Source organism: Pholis gunnellus (assembly GCF_910591455.1).
Source record: "Pholis gunnellus genome assembly, chromosome: 22".
Lineage (NCBI taxonomy): Eukaryota > Metazoa > Chordata > Actinopteri > Perciformes > Pholidae > Pholis > Pholis gunnellus.
In genome coordinates this window covers 4,182,024-4,204,341 of record NC_136549.1, presented here as the reverse complement: position 1 = coordinate 4,204,341, position 22,318 = coordinate 4,182,024, and the positions used below count along the sequence as shown (strand labels likewise).

Here is a 22,318-nt window from a genome sequence, read left to right as displayed (position 1 = left end):
GTGAATGGTAGGATCTGAAATGACAGGAGAGTTAATTAAACAAGCAGACAGGATGAAAACAAACTAATATGAAGGGGAATTCGTGACAGTTTGCCCTTGTTTCCAGTCTTTGGGCTAAACTGAGCTAACCGTAGCTCTATCTACATACAGGATTTACCCTGCACACTTGTGAGTTGTGTCAGTCTTCTCATCTAATAATCAGCAAGAAACTGAATAAGTGTATTTTACAGAATTTCAAACTGCAGCTGTAGGAACATTCTCTTCAGGTACACGCGACACAAATTTCCTGCAAAACATCTTATTCCGTTTGTGTGGTGACAAACGCATGCAGACATACACAGAGCTGTAGGAAGAGGAAGTGTCACATTCGTTTGGAACATTGCCCGTCAAGTTTACTTGACATTTGGGTATTGAATACTGCGTTGATGTGGGGCTCCATTTTGCGCGCATGTTGCTGAGCTTGATTGCTAATATCACTAAACTGTGTGATAATGCAATTTTAATGAGGGAATTATGTTGTGTGCTTTCACTTGTCAGCAGAAAGCTATGTGCATCATAACGCACAACGGAAAGGAAACCAGACAAATACAGACGTTTACGTTGAGTAGACGATATTAACAATTGAGTTTCAGATAAGACTTTTCTATCTCCCCTCTTCCCTCTTGTTTCATTGGCTTGTTAAGCTTGGCAGGGATGTGTTGGACTGGGGTTGGCTGTTTAATCATGTGGGCTCCCACTGGCACACAGGAGAGACTAGGCACATTCTGAGTTCTTCTCTTCCTCCTCCTCCTCCTCCTCCTCCTCCACCACCCCTTTTGGCCCTTCCACAGCATGGAGCATCAAGATGTAAACACTGACACATACATCACACCATAGTGATGGCCTGACTGGACCCTGATAGCAGGCCTAACCTTTATCATTTAATAGTTTCACAACTTGAGTTGTGCTTTGTGGCACCTATGGAATATGGTCACCTGGAAACACAGTGCCAGTGCAAATGGTTTCGTATGAATGCTAAGGTGCTATCTGTAGTTGGGAAATCAGAGAGGGATACAGCAATGGAAGATATACTGTGTGTGTGTGTGTGTGTGTGTGTGTGTGTGTGTGTGTGTTTGTCTGGACAGGGAAAACAAAACAACCTGTTGACGCTACTGTAAAGCTAGTGTACTTGAATGTAATGACTTCATGTGAAGCACACGCAATTATAAAATTAGACATGTAAGGGAAAACATTTTGTTCAGCAAAGATACAGTAAACTCGTTAGCAAAAGAGTTGCAGGTTGTTATTACTTAAACAATGCAGTATCCGAGTCACGAAATAGGCAACCACAGTGGCCTCATTTTGTTGGATCATGAAGTTCCCATATGCCAGACACTGAGCTCTGGTTCAACAAGATATCTGTGAAGGGCGGTGCCCACGAACAATGATACACCCACACTGACATTTACAGACAATAAAGTAATAGTGTTTTAACTGACTCGTTATCTCCGTTTACACTAGCAGCTAAACTCCTTAACTGGCCAGCAAATTCACCAACGTGTAATGCTAATAAGTTCCAACCAGAAAAGTAGCGCTAATAGAGTGCTGCAATGTCTGATTGAACGAATACAACCTACAATTGCACCCCCGTCTAGACCAGTGATTCTCAACTGGTGGACCCATTTTCAGTGGGTCGCGGGCCTTTGCCTGAAAAGAAAATTCACACTCCTTAACAATGTTTGGCGTTAATGCCTTGTAATGCTAATATCAGGAGAGGATAAATTGAAAACTATACCTCTGTCAAATGACACTATAAGTAGACGAATTGAAGACATGTCTGATGATATCAAACAACAGACCACAGCTCGAATTAAGGCAAGTGGTCATTTTCCATTACAAACAAATCTTTTTACTCGTTTACGTAAAACATGTGTGGGACGGGGACTTACAGGAACAATTTCTCTGAAAAAGAGAGCTCCCTATACTACGACTGCAGAGGACATTTTCAGCTCTGGTTCAAACTGCACCGTGTTTTCATTAAATACATTTGAGAAGTTGAACATTTTCCTCAATTTGGGTCATTAAGGGGTGATGGTGGGTCCCACAGCCAGACCAGTTGAGAACCACTGATGTAGAGGACATTTAGTGCTTTACAAACAGCACTGCTCGCCCTCGCATCGGGCTTAAAAGTAAAGTACGTTTTTTACTGTTAGGTCTGTGGTTAAAACAAGCTTAAGAGATTTTAATGTTTTTTTCTACGACAAAATATGTCAAGAAATACCCCTTGAAACTGTCAAAGAGTCATGTGTAATTGAAATGTATTGAGTTTATATGGTACCGCATGTGGTTTCTCAAGGTATCTTAGTGCGTCATGTAATGTCGTAAAGTAACGGGCCACACCCAGAGTTGGCGTGGGACCGTGGCATTGTGGGTCGTTTGCTGGCACAGAAGCAGAGAGGAGTGAACGACCCCAGATTAAATTGATTCTGCACGTGGTCCAGGACGTGCACACGGTAAAGTGTTAATTTGAACATATATTGTGTGTATTGTTGTTGACCTGCCTTTACATTTACATGTGTTGCATTTTTTGAGATTGTAGTTTGTAGTTTATGTCATTATTAATGTGCTAATATGTGCTAGCAACGTGTGCTAGGAAGGAGAGAGAGAGAGAGAGAGAGAGAGAGAGAGAGAGAGAGAGAGAGAGAGAGAGAGAGAGAGAGAGAGAGAGAGAGAGAGAACGCGGCAAATAAAGTTCATCAAAGACATCAGTATAAAGCGTCGCCATTTTTGCTGGACCCGTGTAGCTACAGTGAAAACGTACCGTCAACGTGGCCGACGGTTAAGAGTGAGGATCAGCGCGTGTCCAGAGAGGTGGAAGCACGACCACTGGGGCAGCGTGTAACTGACAAGAGTGGAGAGGATGCTTGCCAACTAACGGGAGAAGACGGGAGTGTTGGCTCCTGATATCGGCGGGTTGAGAGTACCGCGACTTCATCAGCAGAGGGCAGCATTCGCCAGCGCAACCTACAGCTCTGCAAATATCCTGTCTACAGGCTTCAGCATGCAGTGGCTGTTTCATCTCATCGCGGTCTTCAGGATTCACTGCATCAGGTTTGACTGTGTTACACCACAACTTTATGGACATTTGTTAAGTTGAAAGAGAGAAGAAATTGTGGTTTAGTTATTGGTCTACTTATGACAGTGAGTTATCTATTATAGCCCAATTGTTGTTCTTGCTTTACTAGTGGCATTGTTATGAATGGTTTAATGTTCTGATCTGAAAGTTCAAATGCGCTTTGTAATGAGTATATTGAGTGGTTAATTGGAGAAAATTACTCAGACTTACAAAACATAAGCACTGAGGTTGCTCAAAATGACATGGCGGTAAAGGTTATGCATGTTAGCAGTTACTTAGTGTTACAGTGTTATATCTGAAATGTACGATGTCCGTGCACAGTGAAGAATCACAGGCTGGTCAACTCACTGAACAAATTGAGTCTTTGCAATTAGAACTGAATAACTTGAACGAACAATTAAAATCACAAACTGATGATGTTGAAAGGGGGAGGTTAGAGTTACTCATAGGTGATATTTATGCAAAAATAGAAATACACCGAGTAGCAATAATAGAGCCTACCTCTACCTCTGAGATTTGAACCCAGGAAATCCTCACGAGAGAGAAAGTTAACCTCCAAAATGTTGGAACTGAAGCAACTAGAGGCTTCTCACAGAGAGAAATTCTTCAGGCAATACAAAGCTGGAAAGAAAATGTGAGAGCAACACATGCTCAACTTAAGGATGAGTGCTCCGACCAAGACTTGGCGTACATGATGGATGCTGCTGAAGGTCTGGAGACGCAAGTGAAAGACGCATACGAATTTATAAGATCTCAGTCTGTGCCTTCTACAGAAATTAGAAGAAAGATGGATTCTTGCACTGCAGTAACAAGAGATGTAATGGGGCTCATGAATGTACGCATGACCGAAGGGCTAGAGGAGTTTGATGCTAAAGCAGAAAATGCAAGACTTTATGTGCATGGTTCTTGACAATCAATATTGGAACAATAATCTCCAAATCCACTTTTCGTAGTTGCCCCTCCAACTCTTCATCGGAACGGCAAAGCATCACAGCGAAAATAGCAGAATGTGCTGCACAGTTGGCTGCAAAGAAAGCTGAAATACAGATGGAAGAGACAATTGCTACACAAAGGCAAGAACTTAAAAGACTGGAAAATCAGAGAGATCTTGAAGTAATAGCTACTAAGTTTAGGGTATATTAAGAAGCTGACTCGGGTGAAGCCTTGGATGAGAGAAGCGTAGCGTGTAGTGAGCTGGCCAATTGTCCTCCAGTTGCTTTTACAGAGATTAAAGGGGAACAAACATGTAAGAGCAATAACAATGAACATACAAACAGGACTAAAAACTAACTATCATTAGTACAAGCCCTATGTAAATAACCAAATTCATGTGTGGCAAGCAATCTGTTGTTTTTCGTTGCATGTTTTGCCTGTTTTTCTGAGTTTATGTCTTTATTGTTTTTAAAACGAAATGCTTTTATTTTGAAAGCAGCTCTGAGAGTAATAGACGGAAGTGGTTTTGTGTGCGCAAGGAGAGAGAGTAACGGACAGAGAGTAACGGACGGAGAGAAAGACGGTGGGACAGAGAGTAACGGACGGAGAGAAAGACGGTTGGAAATGGATACTAACAGTACGGGATGAGTACCCCCCCCGAAGAGGCACAAGCTCTTACGTTGTTTGTTGTTTGTTGTTTGTTGTTTGTTTGATTAATCAATAAATTACACAATCATCAGTTAAGTGTCGAACCATCATTCGGAGGGATACGCTAAAGTAAGAGCTTACCCTTCATCTGCTACACCTCGCTACTTGTGGAAAAGTAAGAGCTTCACCTTCATCTGCTACACCTCGCTACTTGTGGAAAAGTAAGAGCTTCACCTTCATCTGCTACACCTCGCTACTTGTGGAAAAGTAAGAGCTTCAGTAAGAGCTTCACCTTCATCTGCTACACCTCGCTACTTGTGGAACAAAGACGGAACGGCCACAGAGCAGCGAGTTGCAGCACCTAGCTTGATGGTCAACAGTAGCGGTAAAGTAAGAGCTTCACCTTCATCTGCTACGCTATAGTAAGAGCTTCACCTTCATCTGCTACACCTCGCTACTTGTGGAAAAAAGACGGAACGGCCACAGAGCAGCGAGTTGCAGTACCTAGCTTGATGGTCAACAGTAGCGGTAAGGAAAAATACATTCAAAATGGATTCCATAAAGGATCAGATATATAAGCTACAAACGGAAATCCAAGAAATTAGAGGCTTACTACATCTGGAGGATTATGAAGTAATTTCGAAGCAGGAATTAAAGGAGGAAATTGAATGTAAGGAAAAACAGCTAGCTGAGCTTCAACTTGAAATGGATGATGCTACATTACCACGTCGATCAGAACGTCATATTGTACAAACGGAGAAAATGCTTGCCTACCAACAGGATGAACTGAGTAAAAAAGAAAAAAGACTCCTAAACTTGTATGATCAATGGAAAATTAAAATCAGAACATCCAAAGAAAATTTAAAGAAAGACATATCAGACACCGAATTGTCTACAATAGCAGACAACATTGAAGAAGGAATGGATGATGTCATGAGAGCGTACAGTGAAATAAGAGAGCGTGCCACACCATCCACTGACTTGAGACGCAAGATTGATGCATGTGAGGCTGTGACTAAAGACGTCATGAAGATAGTCAATGAACGCTTATCAGCAGTCGATGGCGATTATGATGCAGTATGTGAAAGGCATCGTCTCCGTCAGTTATATGCCCATGACTATGCGTACTCAGTATATGGCACAGCTTCTCAGTCAAGTGGCAGTCACCACTCTGAGTCAATGATCATAACTGCAAAAAGGGCTGAGGCAGCCGCAGAGCTCGCTGCAAAGGAGGCTCAGTATAAAATACTGCAAGAAGAAAGAAAGCAAAAGGAAAAAATAAGGATAATGGAGGAAAACCATAGGAAGGAATTAGAAAAACAGACATCTGAATTAGAGCGTCTACAAGTAGAAAGAGATATGGAAGTTGCTCGTGCTAGACTGGAGATCTACGACAGAGAAATCAGACAAGAAACTGATAGACAGTCCATTCAGCAGAACAACAGACCCCCCATCATTCCTTTCAACCCTGCTATATACCATCAAAATCCTCACGTTGTGACACCAGCGCCCACTAATGACATGTCCTGTCTAGCCCAAGCAATCCAAGACAGCATAGCCATAAACAGACTCCCAGTGCCAACGCCCACAGTGTTTAGTGGAGACCCAATCCAGTACATTGAATGGCGAGCGTCGTTCATGTCACTTGTTGACCGAAAGGGTATTTCTTCAGCTGATAAACTGTATTACCTAAAGAAATACGTCAGTGGCCCTGCTCATAAATGTCTCGAAGGCACATTTTATCGCAATGATGATGAGGCATATAGGGATGCATGGAATAAGCTCAACCATCGCTACGGACAGCCTTTTGTCGTCCAAAGAGCTTTCAGGGACAAGCTATCAAAATGGCCAAAAATTCAGCCCAAGGATGCTGAAGGGTTAAGAACATTCTCGGACTTCCTAAGTGCTTGTCTGCAAGCCATGGCCCACGTGAAGGGTTTAGAAATATTAAGTGACTGCGAAGAAAACGTAAAGCTAATACAAAAGGTTCCTGACTGGTTAGCATCAAGTTGGAATCGTCGGGTTACAATAGCCCTAATGGAAGGAAAAGAGTTTCCCACCTTTGAGGATTTCACTAACTTTGTGTCTTTAGAAGCAGAGATAGCATGCAACCCAGTCACTTCCATATATGCTCTTCACTCAGCCAACTCATCTCATGACAAAGGATACATAAAGGAAACAAAGGGAAACAAACCCAATGTTTTCAGCACTCAAACTGCCATGAACAGTGACAAGTCAACATTAAACAATGTAAAACCAAGGTCCCCCTGTTTGTGGTGCAACGATGACAAGCATCAACTTCCCAAGTGCCCTGACTTCAAAGAAAAGTCCCTTGAGGATCGACGAGCATACGTGAAGGATAACAAGCTGTGTTATGGATGTGTAAAACCAGGTCACGGTGCCAAGGAATGTCGTCACCGCCATTCTTGTGATATATGTAAGGGAAGGCACCCTACTTGTCTCCACGATGAGAACTACAGAAGATGTGATGGTAGAGAAAGGTCTGTACCCCTTGCCAACACAGCTCCAAACACTGTAAACGAAACCATTGCAGCCACAGCACTCAGTGTCACTGGAGGTAGTCAGTCAGGCAGCACTTCCATGATCGTTCCTGTATGGGTGTCCTCTGCTGAAAACCCAGCCAAAGAACAGCTTGTCTACGCATTACTAGACACTCAAAGTGACAGCACCTTCATCAACAAGGAGATAAGCAAGGAACTACAAGCAGACGCATACCCTGTGAAACTGAAACTTACCACTATGCTTGGAGAAAACATGATTGTGAAAAGTGAAAGGGTATCGGGACTACGTGTGAGAGGTTACAATTCAGGTGTTCACATCAACCTTCCTCCTTCTTACACCAAGGACTGCATTCCTGTGAATCGTGATCATATTCCCACTCACGAAACTGCAAAACAATGGCCTCACTTAACAGCGATCGCAGATAAGATGCCACCTCTTCTCAGCTGTGATGTAGGACTCTTGATTGGGTATAACTGTCCCAGAACACTAACACCCAGACAAGTAGTAGCAGGAAAAGACAACGAGCCCTATGCCATCCTTACGGACTTAGGATGGAGCATTGTAGGCTGCTCAACACAGTGCCTCGATGAAACAGAATCAAGGCTGTGTCACAGAGTCACTGTAAAGGAACTCCCAATAGTCACGCCAATGGATGTGATAAGCGCCCTGGAATCAGATTTTAAGGACACCAAAGGAGATGACAAGACTGTCTCACAAGAGGATATCATTTTCCTAAACAAACTCAAAGAAGGCATAAGGAAAAATGATCGGGGACATTACGAGATGCCTCTGCCCTTTAAGCAGCGGCCACACTTACCTGATAACAAAAAACTCGCTGAAATCAGACTTAGTCATTTACGACGGAGGTTCCACAGGGACGAGAAATATAAGAAGGACTACACAGACGGTATCCTCAAGGTGGGAGGAAGACTCCGCCACTCATCACTCGCCGACTCATTCAAGCATCCAATTGTCATCCCCAAGGAGCACCATGTGACAAAGCTGATAATAGCTCACAACCATAAAAGGACAAAGCATCAGGGAAAAGGTTTCACCATTAACGAAATCAGATCCAATGGCTTTTGGATTCCTGGAATGAGCCGAGCAGTTCTGGAGTCGGTGGAAACGTGAATATCTTCACAACATCATCGCAAGGCAGCGCTGGCATACACCGAGGAGAAATCTATGTGTCGGTGATATAGTGATGGACATTGATGAACTGTTGCCCAGAGGTGAATGGAGACTTGCAAGGGTCTTAGAGACTGTTAGTGGTAAGGATGGACTTGTAAGGAGAGTGAAAATCTCAGTGGGAGATAAGAGACTGAACAAGAAGGGTGAGCACCTTAGAAATCTCTCCATAATGGAGCGCTCAGTGCAGAAGTTAGTTCTGATGTTAGAGGCTTCTTAAGCTCAAGACTACAAAGGGACATTGTCGCTCCTAATGTGAAATTATTCATAGTTCATATGATGTAATATGAAACATTCATAATTTGGTGGGAGTGTAAATAACCAAATTCATGTGTGGCAAGCAATCTGTTGTTTTTCGTTGCATGTTTTGCCTGTTTTTCTGAGTTTATGTCTTTATTGTTTTTAAAACGAAATGCTTTTATTTTGAAAGCAGCTCTGAGAGTAATAGACGGAAGTGGTTTTGTGTGCGCAAGGAGAGAGAGTAACGGACAGAGAGTAACAGACGGAGAGAAAGACGGTTGGAGAGAGAGTAACGGACAGAGAGTAACGGACGGAGAGAAAGACGGTGGGACAGAGAGTAACGGACGGAGAGAAAGACGGTGGGACAGAGAGTAACGGACGGAGAGAAAGACAGTTGGAAATGGATACTAACGGTACGGGATGAGTACCCCCCCGAAGAGGCACAAGCTCTTACGTTGTTTGTTGTTTGTTGTTTGTTTGATTAATCAATAAATTACACAATCATCAGTTAAGTGTCGAACCATCATTCGGAGGGATACGCTACACCCTACATGACACAATGGTTCTTAACAGACTTCCTGCACCTGAGCCTTCAGTCTTTTCAGGGGACCCACTTAAGTTCTTAGAGTGGAGCATGAGTTTTAAGACATTAATAGAACAGCGATGCAAAAATCCAGCAGACAGGTTTTTCTATCTGCAGAAGTACATCAGTGGTAAGGCACGATCTGTATTGGATGGAAGCTTTTATCGAAAGGACGATGAGGCCTACGACCAGGCATGGGATACACTAAATGCCCGTTATGGCTACCCTTTTGTCATCCAGCATGCATTTAGACAGAAACTGAACAACTGGCCAAAGATTGGCTCAAGAGAGTCAGTTAAACTGAGACAATTCAGTGATTTTTTGACAGCCTGCAGCAATGCCATGCCACACATCAAAGGGCTCCAGGTGTTAAATGATTCTGAAATCTGAAAATGCTGCAAAAACTCCCTGACTGGGTGACCTCTCGCTGGAAGTCACGTCACAAAGCAGTTGAAGCAAACAGAGGAATATCCTCATTTCAATGAGTTTGCTAAGTTTGTTGCCAAAGATGCAGAAATTGCATGCAATCCTGTAACTTCCTTTCAAGCCTTGAAGACTACTGAAGAAAAACGCCCAAAGGCTAATGTGTTCATCACAAGTGTAAAAGCACCTGATAAGACTGTGATGAGAACCTACAATGCTGTGGAGAACAGCTCAAATGAGTCAAGCAGATTTAAGAGAGTAAACTCCTCATCTTCAAATCCTGTCACATGCCTGTGCTGTGGAGAGAGCCATTCCATCCACAAAAAAACGACCTCTGCTTTGGCTGTCTTAGGAGATGGCACAATTCAAGAGATTGCAAAAACGAAGCAATTTGTGATACATGTAAGAAGTATCATCCGACACCACTTCATGAGAACGTCCATCTGCGGCTGCAGTCCCATCTCCTTCTCATGCCACGCAAGCAGATGAAAACATGTCTTCTCTGTCTTGCTGTGTAGACAAAGGCGATGGTGGGAGGACATCCATGATACTGCCTGTATGGATTTCTTCAACAACCACACCTGAAACAGAGACCTTAGTGTATGCCTTGCTGGATACACAGAGTAGCAACACCTTTGTAGACCAAGAGATAGGTAGAGGGATGGGGGCAAGTTTAGAGCCAGTCAAGTTAAAGCTCACCACTATGATGGGAAGAGATTCCATTGTACAGAGTGATAGAGTTAGCGGTCTTAGAATTAGGGGGTTTTCCTCACAAAGCTTGATCAACTTACCACCTATCTACACCAGACTTCATTCCACTTGAACGTTCTCACATTCCTACTCCTGAAACTGCAAAAGGGTGGAAACATCTGAACAGATTAGCACAGGAAATACCAGAGCTAATGGGCTGTGAGGTTTGTCTCCTAATCGGCTATGACTGCCCTAGAGCGTTGGTGCCTCAACAAGTCATCACAGGAGGTGATGAAGAGCCATATGCTGTCAGAACTGACCTGGGCTGGAGCATTGTTGGCAGCTCCTCACTGGTGGCAACGTCAACAGAAGTGACAGGTTTGTGTCATCGTGTATCAGTTCAGGAACTTCCACTATTGACACCAGCCAGTGTCATCAGAGCCCTAGAAACAGACTTCGATGAAACTACTCCTGGGGAAGAGAGCATATCACAGGATGATATACAGTTTCTACAACTACTGAATGAACGAACGCATCAGAACACCGATGGACATCTGGAAATGCCACTCCCCTTTAAGACACGCCCACAACTGCCAGAAAATAAGCGACTGGCTCTGGTGCAGTTGAAGCACCTCAAAGGGAAATTTGACAAAAACCCCAAGTTCAAGGGTGACTACGTAAGTTCATGGAGGGCGTCTTCAAGGATGGCGATGCAGAGAGAGCTGAATGCCAACCAAAAGCAGGAAATGTTTGGTACATTCCTCACCAAGGGGTTTATCACCCAAGAAAGCCAGAAGATTAGGGTTGTGTTTGACTGCTCTGCCAAATATGATGGTACATCTCTGAATGATCACTTACTGACTGGACCTGACCTCACAAATGGGCTGACAGGAGTGCTGTGCAGATTTCGCAAACACCCAGTGGTGGGCCGTCAGGGTCTTCAAGGTCTTCTCTGCTGGCCTAAACAGAATCACAAAGGTTTTTTTACAATTTAAGAATTTTACTTATAATTTATAAAAATATTTTTCCCATTATCTTATTTTCTCATTGCACAGCTACTGTCTTCCTCAGTTGCTCTGCTTCCAGTGCAGCTTGTTTTAAGTAGAGCTTTTATCCAATCAGATTTCACCTCTGTGTCTCTATAAGAAGAGAGGCCCGAGGCCTGCAGACTCACAAGTGAATCCCTTTGCAGTTTAAGTAAATGGGGACGATATTGTTGATTGTCATAGTGTTCAACCAATCAGATCTTTAGTTTGACATGTTGGGCGTATTCGTTGACGTGCCAGAGCCTGCTAGCTGGCCTAGCCATACGTGATTGATCAGTGGGCTAGCATGACAAGTTGGGCGGTGACAATCCCAATATCTGGTGCCTCTGTCGAGCGGACATTTTCAGCCCTCAAACGCATTAAAACGTATTCAGGAAATACAACTGGGGAGGCTCGACTGTCTTCACTGGCGTCCATGAATCGAGGACTTCTTACTGGAACTAAAACGCACGGATCTACTGAACAACCGTGAGATTAAACTCTTTGTTAACAAAGAAAGGAGGATGGACTTTGTCTTTAAGTGAACAACAGCTTTGGTAAGTTAACTGCAGTGGCTTTAACTGCCATAAATATTATTTATGTCATTATTTAATATGCTTGTTTATATTATTATTTGTACAACTTGTTTTTATGAATATGGATTTTTGTTTGGTTTTATATGTGATAGGAACTATTGTTACGTCCTATGTTGCGCTGGGGACACATTTAGCCGGTGCACAGCAACAAGAAGACGCGCGAAGCTGCAGCGGTCTATATACTCCGCGCAAAGTGTTAAAGTTAAAGTGTTAAAGTCACGTTTACGTTTTTAAGTGAACTACTTTGAAGATTCATGTGTTTTCAAGTGGACTCATGTTGCCTCTCGGTGTTGACAGACGAATAAATCCGTCAGTAACAAGAACTATGGAGGACTATTTCCTGGAGGGAGTGATAGGAAAGTTACTACTCTGTTAATTTGTCTATTGTGTCGTTTTCATGATATGGGTAATATTGTTCCCTCTGATATGAATAATATTTGAATGGCCCGTGCTCTTGAGTGTGTGGCGGAATGCGTGTTTTAGCTGACTTGATTTTGACTATATGCATTGTTCGTTAATGCCGCCGCATCCCGTCATGCGGGTATTCATGTATCATAGTGTATTTGTAGGTGTTGAGCTTCATTTGTACGAGTGCCCAGGTATAATGCACGGCCCGCCGCTGCAAACACCCAATTGCTGTCATCTGTGACGTTGAGAAAATGTTTCATAGGTTTCATGTGAACCAAGAGGACAGAGATTACTTACGCTTTCTGTGGTGGGAAGATGGTGACTCAAATTTAGAGCCAAAAGAATACCGCATGAAAGTCCATCTCTTTGGAGCAGCATCCTCCCCTGGCTGTGCAAGTTATGGGATGAAGTATCTTGCAAGCAAAAATGAAAAGGAGTGTCCTGCACTCAGCCAACTTCATCAGGAAGAATTTCTTCATTGATGATGGCCTCATCAGCATCCAATCTGTGGACACAGCCATCAATCTAGTCAAAGAAGCACAAAAGGTGTGTGCAAAAGGGAGATTACACCTCCACAAGGTAATCTCGAACAGCAGAGAAGTCTTGGAGTCAATTCCTGACTGCGAGCAAGCTAGCAAAATTCAGGATGTAGATCTCAGTCATGATGAACTCCCAGTTCAGACTGTGTTAGGAGTAAGGTGGCGTGTCAACACTGACACACTCTCCTTTAAAGTTTCCCTGGAGGAGAAACCAGCAACACGGCAGGGACTTCTCTCAACTGTGGCCTATGTGTTTGATCCACTGGGCTTATTGGCTCCCTTCCTCTTACAGGGAAAGAGAGTATTGCAGGAAATGTGCCAAAAGGGGATTGGGTCAGACAAATCACTGCCCAAAGAGCAGAAGCCACAATGGGAGAACTGGCTGAACGATCTAGAGAATCTGCAAAAACTCCAGATTCCAAGGTGCTTTGTTCCTCAAGACTTAGGAGAGGTTCAGAGAATTGAACTGCATCACTTTTCGGACGCAAGTAGCTCTTGGTACGGCCAATGCTCATATATCAGAGTTGTGGGTGAAGACAAAGTGCATTGCACCTTAGTCATGGGTAAAGCTAGGGTTGCACCCACAAAGGTCGTAACCATACCACGACTGGAGTTAACAGCTGCAGTGGTTTCTTCAGCAGTCAGCTGCATGCTAAAGGAGGAGCTGGAGCTCAAAATTGACCAAGAATACTTTCAGACAGATTCCCAGGTAGTCTTAGGCTACATCAACAACGAAGCCCGAAGGTTTCATGTTTTCGTTGCAAACAAAGTTCAAAGAATCAGGGAAATAACTGATCGTGCACAGTGGCACTATATCAACACTGATCAAAATCCAGCAGATCACGCTTCCAGAGGCCTCAAAGTCGAAGAGTTGATGAGTTCAAATTGGCTTACTGGACCGGAATTCCTGTGGAAAAGGGACCTTGTCATACCAAAGTCAACTCCAGAGCTTCTGGTAGGTGATCCTGAAGTCAAGACAACACAAGTACTACAGACACAGGTAGTAAAAGAGGACAGGTTTTTTTGAGAGATTTAAGAGGATCTCCAAATGGCATACAGCACTGAGTGTTGTTGCTCAGATCCAGCAACTCACAAAGAGAGTCAAACCAACGGAATCCATAAACGTTTAAAGAATGCTTCTTTATCCTTTGACGTGAAACATCCAGCAATCTTACCCAGAGATAGTGTCATCACACAGCTGATCCTAGATCACTGCCACAGGAAAACTCAACATCAAGGCACAGGACAAACACTCAATGAATTGAGAGCAAATGGTTATTGTGTTGTTGATGGCAGCAAAGTCGTAGCGAACTACATCAAGCAATGTGTGATATGCAGGAGAGCTCGCAGACTAACAGAGGATGGCAGATCTACCTGCGGACCGTGTTGATCCCTCGCCACCATTCTCCTACTGTGGGATGGATTGCTTTGGACCATTCTACACTAAGCAAGGTCGTAAAGAGTGCAAGAGATATGGTCTCATATTTACCTGCCTGTCCTCGAGGGCAATCCACATCAAAATGTTGGAAGATCTAACAACTGACGCTTTCATAAATGCATTGAGATGTTTTATAGCAATCCGGGGAACTGCAAGACAAATAAGATTAGATCAAGGGACACATTTTGTTGGGGCGAAAAGTGAGCTGACAAAGGCCTTGAAGGACATGAATAAGGAAAAAGTGACTGCTTACCTGGCCGCAAAACAATGTGACTTCACTATGAACGTGCCCGATGCCAGTCACATGGGAGGTGTTTGGGAACGACAGATCAGGACAGTTCGGAGTGTCCTAAACTGGGTTCTGTCACAAAGCGCTGGACGATTAGATGATGCTTCTTTGAGAACATTCCTTTATGAGGCAATGTCAATCATAAACAGCCGCCCACTCACTACTAATAACCTAAATGATCCCAAAACTCTGGAGCCACTTGCCCAAAATCATATACTTACCATGAAAGCTTCTGTTCCGCTGCCTCCACCAGGACAGTTTGTGGCTGAAGATTTGTATGCCAAGAAAAGATAGCACAGAGTACAATATCTGACAAAGCAATTCTGGAGTAGGTGGAGGAAGGAATACCTGACAAACATCACTTTCAGACAATGCTGGCACTCTTCAAAAAGAAATTTGAAGATTGGAGATATCGTCATTGTCAAACAGGAAGGGATTTCGCGCAATGAGTGGAGACTTACCACTTGAGACTTGAAGAGTACTGGATACTTGCAAGGATGAAGATGGTCTCGTGAGAAAAGTCACACTACAGATAGGAAATAGAAAGCTAGGGAAAGAAGGTTCACGACTCATTCTTGAACGTCCTATTCAACATAAATTAGTCGTGCTTGTGGAAAACAACTCAAATGTATCTCAGTGGGACTAATATTTATTTGCCTACCTGTGTGGAAAGGTCAAAGTATCAGGTTGACATGAAAGTGTTTTACAGTTATCAAACATTTGGTTCTGAAAATTACTGGTTTTATTTGAATATTTGCATATAAGGGTCATCATAAATCACAGTAAATTGGTCATTTTCAAAGAGTCATGTGTAATTTAAATGTATTGAGTTTATATGGTACCGTATGTGGTGCCTCAAGGTATCGTAGTTCGTTATGTAATGTCGTAAAGTAACGGGCCACACCCATTACATTACAGTCTTTTAGCAGACTCTTTTATCCAAAAAAACATCGACATGCGACCAGTGGAGGCGGGGATTGAACCACCAACCCTCTGATTGAAGGACGGCCCTGCTATCCACTTAGCCACAATCACCGTGGTCTCAAAAAAGGTAGTTGCTTATTAGACTATAAAATGCCATCACGCAAACTAGTTCGCCTTTAAAGCCTCATTGTGTTTACTCACGCTTATGTGACCAGGGTGCTTGTTTGTAGCCTAAACAGTGACTTGCGGTGAGGTTCGTGGCTGGTGAGGCACTGACTCTTTCAGTCAGATTTACAAATACATGAACCCAATAGAGTAGCTTAATTAAATCCCCATTCAATTGGCATTCAATTTCATATTTTATATCAGCATTCTTTACACACACAGAGGTAAGGTACATATTTGATTCCACCGGGACCGTCAGTGTGTGCGCCGCGATCCGGCTGCACGTAGTATTTTATTTTGAAGAATTACCGGATGCTCTATCCCTTTTCGGTGTATGACTTCCTGTCTGGGTCGATCTGCTCTGTGCAGCTTGACACGACTTCAGCGCGGGTCCGTCAAAAATTGACTCTCGGCACTTATCTTTAGCGGAGCAAAATATAAGAAGAATAAGAGAAGTGTAGAAGAATAGCAACGGCAGAACTCTGAAGCCAAATCCAGGCCAAAAGTTTTGGGCGCACCACCGGCCCGTCTCGCCCGCACCTGGTGGGGCGTGAGTTTGTGCGATAGGACCGAAAGATGGTGAACAATGCCAGGGCAGGGCGAAGCCAGAGGAAACTCTGGTGGAAGCTCATAGCGGTCCTGATGTGCAAATCGGTCGTCCGACCTGTATATAGGGGAATAATCTAACCAATCAAAATTATATTGAACCGCAAAAAAACGTTTCATTCACTTATTTTTATTTTGAATACGTTGCTGTATTTTTTAATGTTCAAGACCACAACTTGAACATTCAGGTTAAACATTTTTTTTTAAATGATCAAAACTATTGGCCTGGATTTGGCTCTATACAGAACAAGCATAAACCCGACCCGTGGGCTCTCTCTTCATTGAGGCAGAGGTACTGTTTGTCTCCCCTCTGTGCTTTTTCACTGCGGTTTTATGTCAGATCAGCAAGACTAAATAGATTCTACACATACCTGAAATACATTACCTATTCTACAGAAAGAAACGACATACAATAAAAGTGTCTACAAATATTACAGTGGTGACAAACAATGAGAAAGCAAAAGGCACGCGATCAACCCAGTTAGTGAGGGATTGTGCAATCTGAGATGAGTCACAGCTCGTCACTGCCTCACCTCTCGTGTCTCCTGTTTGAACAGGACATGCGCAAATTCAGCGATTTTGATTATAGAAATCTTGAAATGATTGGAATCGTACAGAAATTACATTCATAGCACCAATCAGTAGAGAAATATAAATAATTAATTTTATTATTTGTTTTTTACTTTACTGCCTCCCCTGACCGCACATCCCTGAGCCTATAGTTAGCTTTTTACTTCTGACGACTTCTGTCACAGAGAAGACAGTTGTGATGTCACCTTTTTCTTTTATTAATTTAAATTGAAATAAGACATCCATGTAAATGATTTCTGTATGAATTTGTGTATATTCTGCTGTGTAAATTGTGTTACTGCAAGTTAATAAACACGTTTGCTGACATTTGTTTTGTTGCTGTTAATGTTAACTGTCTTGATTGATTTCCTCTGCCTTAGGATTGCTATATATATATATATATATATGTGTGAATGAAAAAAAGTTATTGATAAATACATTTAATTACAAGAACTATAACTGGTTGAAAATGAATTATTTAACATAGTAACTGATTTAATTAACTGATTAATTTAGAAAAACAATATTATGAAAAAGATCTATGAATTAATTATTGAATATATGATAAAAAACTGATTAAACACACTAAACTAAAACCTTTCCAGTATATATACTGGAAAGGTTTTAGTTTAATGTATTTATATATATATATATATATATATACACTATAAATGTATGTATATATATATATATATATATATATATATATATATATATATATACTATAAATATATATACACACACTATAAATGTATATATATACTATAAATATATATATAATCCTGTTGAGTAGGGATTTTAGGCGATGGGAGCAGCAAGAAGGGGAGGGGGGCGGGAACAGCTGTTGATGCAAACAGGAAGTCCTGTGTGGCTTAGGCCGTCTCATTTCGTAGACCGCACGGTCTAGCCTACGTGGTCCTCAAAGGACGCGGCCCACGTAGACCGCGAAGGCTGGGTCCTCCGAAGGATGCAGCCCCTGAATTGAGACACAGCTAATGGTTCAACTATCAAACATAAAAAAAACTCAAACATGCAAGGTTTTCAGCAGTCTAACAGTTCTTTACAGTTGCATGTTTAGGATTACTTTACTTTGTCGTTTGATCACACATTCACACCAGCATCAACATTTTGTATGCAGAATGAAAAGAATCAGATGAAATTGCTTCACTTATCATTTATTAAAAAGAAAACAGTAGAAAATATGGCAACTTGCAAGTGGAGGTTATACATGCCTGACATTCTTAAAAGGTGCATTAGGTTACTCTTACACTGTTCGTTTGTTATTCTCATTTGCTATTTATATTTCACATTCCAATAAGTTTGAATCAAAAGAATGAATTTTCCCTAATGTAATTATTGTTATCTTTATTTTTTTCATAAAACACAATGTTACAGTCTGATTAATGAGTTTTGTGCATTAATACTGAATCATGGAAGAAAGGGTCACATTGCTTCTAAGAATCAATTATTTCTTGAAGCCTTAATTTTAACTGTTGCTAAAATAGTAGTAGCCTAATAACACGGAGATGCCTTGAGAAAAAAATAAAATGCTGCTCATTCATTTGTGTGTACTGTACTGAGTAATCTGAAGAAAGGATAGAACGTTATAGGGATGAAATTCAATTTAAGGAGATTCCTGTCCCTAGATTGGAGATTGGTGCACACGGGGAGTCTGCCTTACACGTAGCACTAGTGTGTGCATTGCATGGCAAAACCAGACTGGCTAACAACCCAAAGTTTGCCGAGGTCGTAGCTCACGTGGCGCATTCGCAGGCACACTGGGATGTTGACCCAGGATCTGCCATATGGGTAACGGCTGGAAATGTAAGATCTGTTGAGAAAAAAAAAAAAAGATTCTTCATTTCGTTTCGATCAGCAGACACGTGACAATTCACGTTTGGCTCAGATTTCGTGTCTATACTCATAAATAAACACTGACTAAGTGCTGTAATTAGAAGCCATATTTTTACAATCATGCCTTTTCATAATGTCAAACTTACATACAGCAATTACACCACAATTATTTTAACATCATGTTAGTGCGCATGCATGTGTAGTGGGGCACGCTCCTCAGAAAGTGGAGGGTTGTGATGCAGCCCTCAGGATAGGCTCCTCCCCCAATTAGTGCCAGCATTTAAAAGGCACCTGTGGTCCTGGCCTCACTCCCCTTTTGTCCCCTCTTGTTGCTGTGGTTCACCTGCTGCTGTTTTGCTGCGCCTCCATTTTGCTTGTTTTGCTGCCTACATTTTTTTTTCTTCTGTTTTGCATGTTTTGGCTGTTTTTCCTTTGTTCTGCATGTTTTAATAGTTTTTCATTCATTCCTATAATAAATATGTTCATTTTCTACGATACACGTGTCTGTCCATATATCAGTTATGAATCTGTGTGCCCTTAATACGGTTTTCACCATATATTAGGGTCCTTAAGTTTATATTTCCTGGGGTGTAAGTCCCCAGGTGGCGTTGTTGGTTCTCTTTAATCCCCCCCCCCCCCGCCCCCCCCCCCCCAAGGCCTCGTTATACTCTGGCGTTGTCAGCAGGGTTACTGTGAAGGCAGAGACGTGTAGTTATATTTTTCTTTACATATCCCAGGTGGCGTTGTTGGTTCCCCCCCCAAGGCCTCGCTACATTCGCAAAATGTAAAGACATTTTTTTGGAGTATCAAAATTAATAATGATAATTATATTTTTTAAGTGTACTGCTGTTACTGTTCTTGCTATATATACCATAATGTTGTGTATAGCTTTAGGTTGTAACCCTGCTGTATCTACAAACATAGTCAAAATCATTCTCTCCATTGTTAATGCCAGACTGTGAGTACTTGCTTACCTTTCCACGACTTTGCCTGCTGTGGTCACTCCAAAAACCTTTCCGTCAGTCCCCGCTTCAATCATTAGCAGACTGATGCCCGACACTAATCTCCAGCCAGAGCTTCCGCAGGTGGTTGGGGTCACTGCTGCGTAGTAGACCCGGTAGGACCTGTCGACTCCCCAGCATCCGTTGTGTGGGCTGCAGCTGATGTACCTCATCGACCTCGACAGGGAAGTCCAGCTCAGGGAGCTCGCCGGTCGACTGAAGGCCAAAGCTGACGCACTTCTCAGGCAGTAGGCGCTCCAGCCGGTATTAACTCCCACGACCTGATCGTCACCTCCTGCGTCCACCTGCTGCATAAACAGACCTGAAGAAGAGTACATTTAGTCAGTTTGATGTGAGTACTGTAAATGTGGAAAGTGTCACTTGGGGACCGTTCTACATAGTAGGAGTGCTGTACTGCACGAGCGCTATATTATACAGTAAACTAAACAAAAGCAATGATGATGCCCAGATAAACCCATCCAGCCTGTTGTGTATTGGATGTAATAATAACAATGCTAATAATACTACTACTAATAATAGTACTTACCACGGGAATATTGAAAGTTGCCAGCTATGTATTTGTAGACCAAGCTATTGGAGGCAACTGCCCAGATTCCTGCAGGTCCCACTGAGACATGCTTGAGTCTGAGTGTGCTCAGTCTGTACCAAGACGATCCAGCCAGGAAATACGCATAATTCTGGTCTCTTGCAACCACTTTCCCATGCCCGGCGTCAATCTGTTGAACATTATACAGCCGCGGAGCCTCTGTGCAGCTCCAGGCTGTGGAGGCAAAATGATCATTGTAGTGAGTGGAAAATACATATCAGTTAAAATAAAAACAAATCTAATTTCACCTTTAACCGCTTGAAAAATTCATTTTGTTATGAAATGTAATCTGACAGTGACTTACCATCACTGATGGCCAGGTAACACAGCACCAGCAAGAAGGCTACGACACCTTTCATGTTGTCTCAGTGTTTGTGAGTCTCTAGTCAGTGTACCTCGGTGTGGAGCTGCCGTCCTACATCCCATCTGGTTTCTCTGGCTTTTATACTTCTCGATCCTTGGGTCCAAACTAAGTGGCTAATTACAGGAAAATGAAAAGCTGGTTCTGCAAGCTGTTCGGGGAAGCTAGGAGGACATTTTTAATTTCCTTCTATTGTTGTGGCCTTTCATTTCAAATATGCACCAGGTTTGCCAGCCTAGATGGTATAGCCTCCGACGTTACACTGGCCAACATTAAAAAAACAAAAGGAAGGGTGGTGATCTCTGAGATGGAAAGCATAATTAATATGGGAGGATACGTTTGTTTTTTGTGTTGGTTAGAACATTAACTGGTGAGTGTGTTCCAAATCGTACAAAGTGAATAAACAAAATGAACTTTATGTATCAAAAGGTTCTGCAGAACAACGGCCCCTTTGACTGATATATTTGACTCAGATGTAGTCTTTTGAGCAGGAGCTAGTTTAACTACTTGATACAAGGTTAGGTAGTTTAGCATGAAAGTGGTCAAAGCTAATAACTCTATGAATATATTTGCATTTCAAATTTGAGTCTTTTCGGAACTCACCTGTAACTCGCATGGCTTCCATGTAGAGCTTTGACGAGGGACTGATAGCGTTACCTGACTGGTGTGCATGCGTTGGAGGCCAAAGGGATTAGTGTTGGTGCACAAGAAAAAAATAGTTCCTGAATGGAACTTGAGGAAAAGCTGGAATAAGACCTACAGTTAAAGCCCTATACTGGCCGTATACATGATAGCACATTGTGTTTAGAATAATAACACTTTCAAAACACAATTCACGTGTTAACAACACCGTTACAACCTCATATTGTAGTTATATCAACATTGTTTATTCAGTTTCACCTATTGTCAAAGACTTTTTCCATGAAATCACGATTCCCCTAAGAAAATGTTTTCATATTGGTGAAGGGTTCAAATAAAGTCATGATGTGACTCAACGTCTAGTTTGACTATTTAAGAAAATGTTTGGCGGGTTGTTATTGCTTTTCACATTTGAAACAACAACAAAACAACCAAATATGTAGTGACCCATGCTCTCCTGGGTCCTGGGCCCCGATCTTTGCACGAGGATAACAGATTAATCCAGATGAGAACGTCGAGGATTTTGAGTTCATCTGAAACTGTTGTCAAGGAAACAAGTCCTGAAGCTTAAATTTGCGAGATTGCAGCCAGTTACCTGGATCATGACCAAGATGTTATACCCCATTCTAATTCTGCTGTCGTTTTGATCTCAACTACACACCTGTGAAGTTTCGTGCCTGCATGCTGGACAGATGTCAAGCTATCAGGGGGTCAGAATCTGTCAACAGACAGACAGATAGATAAACACATAGATACTTCTCGATCCTTGGGTCCAAACTAAGTGGCTAATTATAGGAAAAGCTGGTTCTGCAAGCTGTTCGGGGAAGCTAGGAGGACATTTCTATTTCCTTCTATTGTTGTTGCCTTTCATTTCAAATATGCACCAGGTTTGCCAGCCTAGATGGTACAGCCTCCCACGTTGGACTAGCCAACATTAAAAAAAACAAAAAGAA

The 22,318-nt window shown here is 42.3% G+C and overlaps 1 long non-coding RNA gene across 1 annotated transcript; it reads right to left on the bottom strand.

Annotated features, from left to right (window-relative positions):
- Window positions 1–18,062: 18,062 nt before the first annotated feature.
- Window positions 18,063–20,073, bottom strand: LOC306713931. The gene is made up of 2 exons (XR_013767603.1): window positions 19,732–20,073; window positions 18,063–18,734 (listed from the first exon to the last, which is right to left on the bottom strand). It is a non-coding gene; the product is annotated as an uncharacterized lncRNA (long non-coding RNA).
- Between the last annotated feature and the right edge of the window lie 2,245 nt (window positions 20,074–22,318).